The sequence below is a fragment of the Calonectris borealis genome, chromosome 4 (assembly GCF_964195595.1).
Source record: "Calonectris borealis chromosome 4, bCalBor7.hap1.2, whole genome shotgun sequence".
In the NCBI taxonomy this organism is placed as follows: Eukaryota; Metazoa; Chordata; class Aves; order Procellariiformes; family Procellariidae; genus Calonectris; species Calonectris borealis.
The window spans coordinates 36462503-36473268 of NC_134315.1; positions in this window are offsets into that span (position 1 = coordinate 36462503).

A 10766-nucleotide genomic window follows, 5' to 3' on the forward strand; every position below is an offset into this window, starting at 1 on the left:
CTCACACTTTCTCATTCCTCTTTTGCAGCTGCTATGCAGCAATTTTTACTTTTCTTAAATATGTTATCACAGGGGTGCCACCAGCATTGCTGATGGCCTCCACTTTGGCCCATGGTGCAGCTATTTTGGAGCTGGCTGGAACAGAGCTGACGGGGGCAGCCTCTGGTGTTTGCTCGTAGAAGCCATGCCTGCAGCCTGGCTACCAAAACCTTGCTACATAAACCCAATACATTTGCATTTTTACCTTTGTCTCGTGTAATACATTGCTCCACAAAGAAAATAATTTAACTGTTGGAAAATAATTTTCTCACAACAAGTTTTCTGAAAGGGGTCTTTAATGATACTGGATTCTTATTGTACTGTTTTCACATGTAGCTATGTGTAGAAATACAGTTGTTAATGGAGCCCACAGAATGTTTCAAAAAGATGCCCCATAGGTGAAAAGTTGTAGTGCAGTAATATCTCTTTAAGCACAGCCTCTGTGGGGAGGGTTTGACAGGAACAGTATATCAGTTACATGTGTAAGTCTTAGAAGCTAATTCGAACAGTTAAATAGCTTGACTTAATGGCTAGGCTATTCATGGAGCTGGACAAGCAAGGTATTTTAGCCCATGGAAATAACTGCTTTTCAGGATTCAGATTATAATGTTAGATGGTATATAATAGCTCTGTGGTTTATAAAGAAGTATAGTGTCTAATTCTGGCCTGTTGAAGTTGTACATAGAAAGCTTAGTTATGTACAATAACTTGAGTATATATTACAGACATCTGGACAGGTGAGCTAGGAGTTCTGCATGTCACTCCATGATTAAATTGACTCAGAAGCAGTGCAGAAATATTCATATCAATATCACTTCAGTTGGAGTATCATATTCCTAAGATGTAGAAAATAGATGCGTGTGCATATTTTTTAATCGGCCTATTTAATGTGAAATTCTGCATTTGGTGTTGGGAACCAAAATGAGGAGTTGCTTTAGATAGAGATCTGCCTGAAAAGCAGGAAGGATTTAAAGATTTGGTTCAGACTGAACAGTATGCTGAGATGTAGTTTATGCAGAGCACAGCACATGCCATCTGAACAACTAAACTCACTCTGTAATGCACGGACTGACAGAAACTGGTGATGCCACCATTATTATACAAGAGTAGTGTGGATTGGAGTGGATGAGAAGGTACTTCACATGTGAATGTGAGCCTGTGACAGAGTCTCTGCACCTGCTGCTTTTGCCACTATTCAAGTCTGCTGAACTTAGCTGCCTTCCTGGAACTTAAATGTCTGCACTCTTGAGAAAGTTCTGTCTGCATGATATACTTCTTAAAAGGTGAGAACATCCAGAGACCTGTAGATAGCCTGCCCAACTATGGTACTTGTCTTTGCTGTTGACTTTGCTATTGTTTGAAAGAACTTGGTAGTCTTCAAAGTGAATCTCTGCTTAAGTTTAGCATTTATTCCTTCAATAGATTACTGGGAAACTGCAGAAGATGGTAGGTATGCCCATCTGTTCCAGAAGCATTCCAAGCTTCAAGACAGTTTTAGTTTAATATGCTGATTAGGATGTGTATCAGGGGGTAGGGATGTCAAGTATCCCTTTCTCAAACAGGAGTATCTGTCAGGGAATAGGTGAATATTTGAAAGGAGTACCATGGAGACACTCGTTTTCAATTATTTGATGCTTGTCTTTTAAGATCTGACATTAATCAGATCAAAACCAACTATTTTCCTCCTGGAGTGGGAAATAATTTGAGGTTTTACTTGCTGATAACTACTAAAAGTAGTCATTGTAGCTGACTAATAGTCTTAGTTTGGAGCATGAAAAACTTCTAAATACTTGAGCAAGTGAGCCATTTTGTCATCCAAAAAAAGCAATATAAATGATGTTTCACAATATGCTTGTATGAATTCATTAAAATTATTTAAACCAACAGGTAACTTTATATGTAAGTAAAATCAAGGAGGTAGGTATAATGCTAACCTGAGTCTGCTGTCTTAAGCAGACTTCTGTATTTACATGCAATGGATTTGTTTTAATGAGTTGGATTCCTCTCCAAGGAAGACATCTTCAAAATTATCTTTAGCTAGAGACATTAAGGCATCACATTTTGCTCTCACTGTATCAACATGACTTTTTACAATTTTGACTCTAGCAATAATGGTGCTTATGTTAGGAAATGTTTATTAGAATTAGGATATTATTGTAGGGAACCTGTATTTACCATGAGATTTATTGGTGTGAGTCATGTGCTAGGGAGTGTTGATTATTTTGTAATCTGATATACAATACACCTGGCATGGCTGTTCTGTAGCTTTTTCTCAGCTTAATTCCAGCAATATTAATTAGCTGCACATTGTAGCAGCCATGCACTTGCTAGTTTCTGAATAACATCACTGTACTGAGTTAAGTGCATTGCCACACCTCAGTGTCAAGATACAGCACGCTTCAATTTGTTCTTTAATAAAGTCTTACACAGGCTTTAATCTTCAAAAAGGAAGCAGTATCTATATAGTTGTGTATCTTTGGAGCGTAAAGGAACAGAGCATATGTTGATATAAGTTACAATACTGTAAACATTTACAGAATTTCAACATCAGGGGTGTGACCAAGAAAGCTGTGATTACAAGTTAGATCTGTTTTTCAGAATGGTTTGTGCTGAAATCTAACATATGATTTGGATTTTCTTTATAAATCCTAACATTCTTAAAGGAGTTGATTTAAAAACAAACAAACAAACAAAAACAAAACAAAACAAACCCCTAAAAGTACATATTATTTATGCTGAGGGTTTTTTTCCTGCAAAGGGCATAAAATCTACATGCAAATACACTTCCCACTTTTCTAATTTTTCCACTTTTCATTCTTTCTACTTCAGGGGCCAGGGGTGTGTGTATCTTCATAATTACATGTGAAAGATGAATATAGCAGAATCACATTCAGAATTCTGCAGCACTAATTAGGGGGAATAGGCTTTAAAGAAGATTGGGATCCATGGTGTCATGAGACTTATTTCCCCTGGATGTTCCCTCCAGAAGGGTTACTTGATTATGATGATGATGACCCTTCAAATGCACTAAATGGAAAATGCTTCTGTTAAAATAGTGACTTTTAGTGTCATTAGTAACTTAATTCAGGATCAGGATTATGTTGGCTTCTGCTACTGATAATGAAAATACAGCAGAATCTGTGAAAACAGAGACAGTGGTAGCCACCTGTATGGCCTTTTCCCTTCTCAGTTAATTTTCATGCAGTGGTTTCAATATAAGGTAAATTCCTAGTGGAAATTGGGCAACTTGTTATTTTCACAGCAGGTGGCAGGCAGATGGTTGAAAGTCAGTTCGCCAGTTCAGATGTTTCCTAATTAGTTGGAACCTACCCCTTTTTCCTGGTGTAAAAAAGTCCCAGAAGATAAAAGGCTGGGAGAGTTGTAACCGTAGTAGACTAACATGGAAATGTTGGGAAAGGGAGGGAAGGGGTTTTATTTTCTTGTATAACTTGCATTTTTTCAACAAGTTTATGATTTCCTGACTATCTTACGTAGCACTGAGCAAACTGGGATCCATAAATAGTCATAAAAGAAAATGTATCATCAATAGTACATTGCTTCAGGGATTAACTAGCTGATAAGTAGTGTTAAACAGGTAACCTTCTCTTGAATCTTCAAATTTATGATCAACCTCAATCTGTTTTCTGTTGGTTTTAATGCTTTCGTTACTCTGTTCCGTCTTTGCTGTCTGTCCTCTGTGACTTTGGTTATCGTTGGATGAGCTTAATGTTTATGACCTGGTCTTACATAACAGTGAGAATGTCTTTTATATCTGCCAGTTTTCTTTGACCTCATCTTAGTATTGTCTGAAAGGTTTTTCTGCTGTATTTTTGCACAACTCTTGTAAAACAATCTCAATTGGTTTTGTTATTGCTGACTCATCTCTAGCTTTTCCTACCAGCATCAGTGTATGTTTAGGAGAAAAGTCTGTCCTGCCTTTAATGCGACTTACCTTTCCTGAAATGTAGCTTCTCTGCCTGTTACCTTATTGTCCTAAGCTTGATTAAGACTGAATTTCCATTTGACTGAAGGATTTAAAGTATTTCCAGTTCAAACCAAAGGGCTAAATTCATGTTGTCCTCGAAAAGGATATTCTGTTAATGCTTTATATGAAGGTAAAACCAGGAGAGCAAGAGGAATCAAAACTCTTCCTTCCCCCTCCCATGGACAGAGCAGTGAACTGTATTGGGACTTGAAAAACAGAATGATAACAAGAAGCCGTAAGTAATGATAACCTAGAAGCCCTAAAAGGCCAGCTCCCAGGTTACCAGGTTCTCAGCTGTTCTACAGCTGTCTACATTTAGACTCAGGTTAGGAGTCTCAATGTTCATCTGGAGCTTCTTAACCAGCAGATGGGAGGAATGCAAACTTTCATGCTGGCTGGAGTGGCTGGAAACCTGTCTTCCACAGCTGCTGGCGGGGAACTAGGCAGGATCTCCCTCTGATTTGGGGAAGTTCATCAAAATCAAACTATTATTGTCATATACCGAGGCATCTACTTTTTTGAGTAAGAAACTAATTATGTTGGAAAACTTTCAGCTGCTCTAACTTCATACAACCTGTTTATAAACAGGTATTTGGAGAGATTCTTGGGTGCCAATGTGTTGTATTACTGACATATTTGTATTTCTGTGAGTTTGCATGTTGCTTTATGTAGTACTTCTCATTCTGAAAAGCTATCCCACTTAATTCTGAATTGGATAACTGTTGGATAACTGGTAGTTGCTCATCTTCATGAGTTAGCTCATCTGTAGCATAACAGTGGATTCAAAACAAGTATTTTTCTCACGCTCTGTTTATTGTACAGCTCCTGCAATGACTTCTTAGAAATTGTCCAAAACTTAGTTTCATGTTGATAATCATATCAGCTTTTTACTGTAACTCAATTTGTTTCTTTCAAAAAGATCAGATTCTGAGTTGCTGCTATAGCTTTGGTTACTTTTTCAAATGAGCTTAATTTCAGCACAGCAGGATGCATCTAAAATTAAAACTTTGCATTTTGACAAAAGCCTTAATAGTTTCCCTGTGTTGCTCTAAGAAATGAGGTATATTAATCGTAAGGGCTTGATGGTTTTATATGTGAAATGAAGTCTCACCGTAGAAGGTATTACTGCCTGCGTTATCCCATGAGTTCGTATAATCAAATATTATCCATAAATAGAAATGTAATGTATGGTTTAATTCTAAATTATGAAAGGTATCTAACAGTTCAGAGTTCATAGCATGTAAAAGGCAGGTTTAGCAGTTGAAAGCATCTAAAACATAGTAATTGCTAGAGCAGATAGTCCACTTGATTATTTTTTGTTTGTTTGTTTTTATTTTTTTTTCTCCCCCCCAACCGCACCCCGAAGTGATCATTATAGTTATAGGTGTAGGTGGACTTCTACGACACTTAACTAAAACTCTTGCATTGATGGAAAAGTTCAGGACTTCTTGTAGAACCTTTGAAAATGCTTTTATTAAACTGTGGAAATTTTTTTTTGCATTATTGAGAACTTAATATTTGCAGTTAGAAAAGTTTTGACACTGAGTTTTGTAGATCTGTTATTGCAGAATTGCAGTCCAGCATTGAAAAAGTAGGAGCTTTCAATAGTTGAAGTTTTAGGGCACAATTACTTTAACCTGAAGTAGGAAGCTGAAAGAACAATTTGCCTGCTCAGTTAAATTGTTTGTTGTATACATAAGCGCTGAACTTGGCAGCTGTTTTTATAATCAGTGGGTCAAAGTATGTTCTTGGCTATGTTGACCCAGCTGTGTACTGTTACAGCCTGTGTGCAAATTTGAAGGAAGAAAATAATCCTATTACACACAGCTTATAGAAACAGTTCACTTCAAGCAAGATGCCTAAATTGCCAATGCATGCTTCTTTACAGGATGGATCACAGCTATCAGTGTGGGTAGAAGGAATAGGCCTTACAAAAGGAAAACTGCTCCTGAGGGGCATAGATGCCCATTATGACTACTATTGCTAATTGGCTGGATTTTTCTTCTGGGCAGTTAGCTGGTTGTGAAGCATATGGTAAGTGTTTTTATTTTCAGTATGCTTGAGGAATTGTTTTGCTTAATGAATGAAAAAAGCAGTTTTGCTCACTTAAGAGCAGTGATTTCGATAATGAAAGTAGCTCCTAAATAAAAAAATGTCGAGAAAGCAGTTACTCCAGTCTAGGCCTGTTCACCAAGTGTTGCTGCAGGGATTTGGTACAAAGAGCTTTTTGGAGTCTGGGAGTAAGAAAGGATCACTAAGGCTAATAAAAAAATTGCAGCGTAGGTAAGGGCTTTCATGTGGAAGAGTGGCTGGTTAAACAGATTGATAGTTTGATGCATTTGCCCTTCCTGCATTTGGATACTGAATCAAGTGAGGACAGATACTTAAATAAAACAGCTCTGTGATATGCTGGTAGGGTTCCTTCATAGTCTTGGTTCAATAGTGATAAAACCTTTCTGTAGTATTTCAAGGTAACTTTACAGTGTTTTCATGTGTTAATTTTTATTCTCATGCAGTGAAGTCTGAAATTCATAGATGTGAATTACAAACTTGTGAAACTGAGTCCTGAAAAGAATCTAAATCATAGGAACTTTCTTGTAAGAGTGGACCTAATGTATCATGAGTTCGCTGGTTTGTATTTTCTACAATTACAAGAAAACAATGGATTGCATTAGTAGCCGGTCCCCAAAGACACTTTACAGCAAAACAGAACTGCAAAATGTCACAGTGTTATAGGCAATATTGTCTCTATCCAGTAGCACCACATGCCCATGAATACTGCCATTCTTCCTTACCCCTTACCTCTCATTCACCCTATTGGATGCAATAAATACCCAAATCACTATTGTGTGGATTAGTCTGTTGCAGAGTGAGATCCACAATTTTAAAGGGACGAGCACTCTGGAATCTTCAGTGAATGGCATTTTGATTTCCAAAGTGTTGGGGTTTTTTGTTTGTTTGTTTTAAATCCAGAAGATGCTTCAGTTCCTTAATCATTTTCATGGTCCTTTGTTGGGCTTGCTCTAGTAAGTCCCTAACTTTTATGTAGCTGGGGAGCCTAGAACTGGACCCAGTACTCCAGATGTGGCCTTGACCGGTGATGAGGAGAAGGATTACTTCCCTTAGCCTATTGACAGTGCTCTTCCTAATGCAGTTAAGGATGTTGTTGGGCTTCTTTTCAAGGATGACTTGCTGATTTGTGTTCAGCATGTTTTCCACTAGGATCCCAAGGTTCTTCTCTGCAGAGCTGCTTTCCATCTGGTTGGCCCCCAGTGTGTACTAGTGCAAAAAGCTAGTCCTCCCCAGGGGCAGGACCTTACACTTCCCTTTGAACCCCATTAGCTGCTTCTCAGCTCATTTCTCTAGCCTGTTGAGGTCCCTCTGAATGGCAGCATAACCAACTATTAGTATCAACGACTTTCCCAGATTTGTATTGCCTGCAAAGTAGCTGAGGGTGCACTCTGTTGCATTGTCCAGACTGTTAGGAAAGATTGACCATAGGGTACACCACTGGTGACCTGCTGTGATCATGCTGCTGATCATAATCCTTTGAGCCTGGCAGTTCAGCCTATTTTTAAGTCCATCTCACTGACCACTTAGCTAGTCTGCATTTCATCAGTGTGAAGATTTTGTGAGACCGAAAGCCTTGATAAAGTCAAGAGAGCTACCACTGCCACTGTTCCCCCCTCATCCACTTAGCCAGTCATTTCATTGTAGATGGCTATCAGTTTGTTAAGCATGATTTCCCCTTCATAAATCCATGCTGACTATTCCCAATTACATTATCCTTAATATGTTTGGAAAGTAAGGAAGCTAAGATACTTTGAATAAAGTTTGAAGATACAAACACTTCAAGGAATCTGTTCCCTCTGATTTTTAAAAAGGTATTGTCAACCTTATTGGTGTCTGAAATGTACTGGTCTGGATTGTGTACATAGTGTGAAGTGATCCTGTGTGAATATATTTAGGGTGCAGAAAATCCATGGAGAAAAAAATGTTGATGCTATTGTTCATATTGGATTGATATTTGCTGGATTTTTACAGGTTTATTGGGAGGAATCTGCCTTTTCTGTAGAATGATGAGCAAAACTTAAATTCCTAAAACCTTAAAGTCAAGGATAGCTGGAGTTCTATTTCTAGTGGGCAGATATGTAACTTAAATAACATTAATCTCATGAAGGAACTGTATGCTGGTGTTTAGCAGTCAAAATTCAGGCCTCCTATGTTTTCCCTTTCTGTAAACCACACGTTTCTTTAGGTTGGCTTTAATGCAGTAATGAAACCAGCCAGTTATTTTCACTACATACTTTGAAATATAATTTCCCTCTAACTGACTCGGGTTTATCGCGGGCATACTAATCCTGTGAAGGGATTATTTGCCATAGAGGCTTTTTACTTTTGCTGTAGAAAATAAAGGAAGCCAGACACTACTTATCTTTTTCCTTTCAGTGTCATATCTTATCTTTCAGTGTGATTTGTAGTGACATACGTGGTTTTGTAATGACATACGTTGTACTGTGTTAGCTGTGTTATTCTTCAAGAGAACATAGGCAGCAATGTTAAGTAAGCTTTTGTTTAAACAGATATATTTATGCTTACCAGTATGGGTAGAAGAGAATATGAGAAATGGCTGGCAAATGGCATAGGAGGTAAAAAGCAAAATAACAAGCCAGGGATCTGAAAAATATATTTACCTTAAAACACTTAAAAATCAGTGGCATGGGTTACCAGCAATGAGAAATTCACTGAATGAACACTTTGCTTTTGTTCCACAATCAGGCTTTTGATTATTTTTTTTTTTTATACTGTATATTAAGTTACATTTGGTGACAAATCTGAGCCCCTTTCATGGACACACATTTCTTGCTCCCTTCTCCTGCTTTCCCACTTTTCATTATGGTTCAACTGTTTTATTCTATATTGCTTTTAAATTTGTGTGTTGCCTGACTGTCCTGGATTATCAGAGCTTTTGCTAATGTCTATCTAAGGATCAAGAAACCTCAGTGTTTATGTGGGTTCTATAGGTGTATATTCCTTCTGCTTCTGTAAGAAAGCTTAAATCTATTCCTGACCACAATCAGGCTTCACACAAGTGAAGCTAATATGGGTACAGTGCTCCAAAAACAGTGGGAATTTCTCTATGTAATCTACTTGCTTTACCATCTACTTACCTGCTAGTGTCCCTTGAGACTCCTCAGTTGAAGTTGTGTTGTGAAGAAGCTTGTCAAATATTCTTACTACTGGTATTTTACAGACCTTTAGTCATCCATACATACCTTCCCTTTCCAAAACTTGAAAATCCCCCTGCCCTTATCTGTGGGTGTGACCAGATGACCTCCAGAGGTACCTTCCAATCAGAATTCTACTGATTTTTCTTGTAGTTCTTTCATTGCTGTGTTGAGGCATGCAAAAATTGCTGGTGAAAAAGTCCACTAATACTTCTGTTGCATGGAAAACTTAGCAGGGCATGCAAATAACCAGACAGCCTGAACAGTACTTCCAGTTGGTTATTGCTAAGTGGGTAATTTGGGAATGCTGTAAGAGCCGCCAGGGGGTTAAAGTAGATAATGAAGTAAATGTCAGATTAAACTGGCAGATAAGGACCTATGTCCAGTGTGCAAAATGTTCAGGAATGTATCCTATGGCATAGTTCTATGGGGTTTTCTGTAAGATTCTCTTAGAGTACATAGCTTAAATGCTGTAGCACTTCAAGCAAAACCTATGTGCTGAACTTGCAGTGTTCCTGCAGACAAAAATTCACAATACTTGAGCCTTGTTTTTTGGATAGTAAAGACTTCTGCTGTACTTCAATTAGTTGATTGTCCTGAAACGTTTATGCATGAGGTAGAAGGCTGTGCAATATTTCGGGCACAAAAAAAATCAGCCTTTTCTAAAGACTCAAGGAGTATTGCTTTTGTCCACGTTGAGTTTTGTTGAATTGCATATGTGTTGGAGCCTGATACTTGAAAGCTGGAAGGCATGTAGCATTTGTATCAAATTTGTAGCATGTAGCATTTGTATCCGCCTTTTGCTGCTGCATGGATCTCTATCCCCTACTTCCACTGAGACAGCAGACTGAAGGATCTCCCTGGCACACCGTCCCTTGAACATTGGTGTGCCACCCCCAGGCTTATCTCTAGTGAGCCTGGTTTTATCCCTCTCCCCCTTCAAATCTAGTGTAAAGCTCTTTCAATGAGCTCTGCTAACTTCTGTGCAAAGATCCTTTTCCTCCTTTGGGACAGTTGGACCCCATCTGTTGCCAGCAGGCCTGGTGTTGTGTAGACTGACCCATGATCAAAAAACCCCAAATTCTGCCGGTGACACCAGGCTTGGAGCCAGGTATTGGTCTGCTGGCTCTTCCTGTTTCTTCCCTCATCGTTCCCTGCAACTGGAAGGACAGAGGAGAACACTACTTGTGTTCCTGATCCCTTAACCAGTCGTCCCAAGGCCCTGAAGTCTCTCTTGATTTCCCTCAGACTTCCTGTTGCAACTTCATTGCTGCCTATCTGAAAAATCAATAATGGATAATAATTTGGGGGCTGTACCAGGGTAGGAAGTTTTCTCTTCACATCTTTAACCTGGGCCCCAGGGAGGCAGCAGACTTCCCTAAGAAGATAGAATGACTTCATAAAATCGTCTGAAATTGCTATTCCACAGCTACAAAACCTGATGTAGGACTTTGCTGCAATATTACGCACCTGCTGCAGGAAAATATTTTAGCTACTCTGGACTCAGAACATTT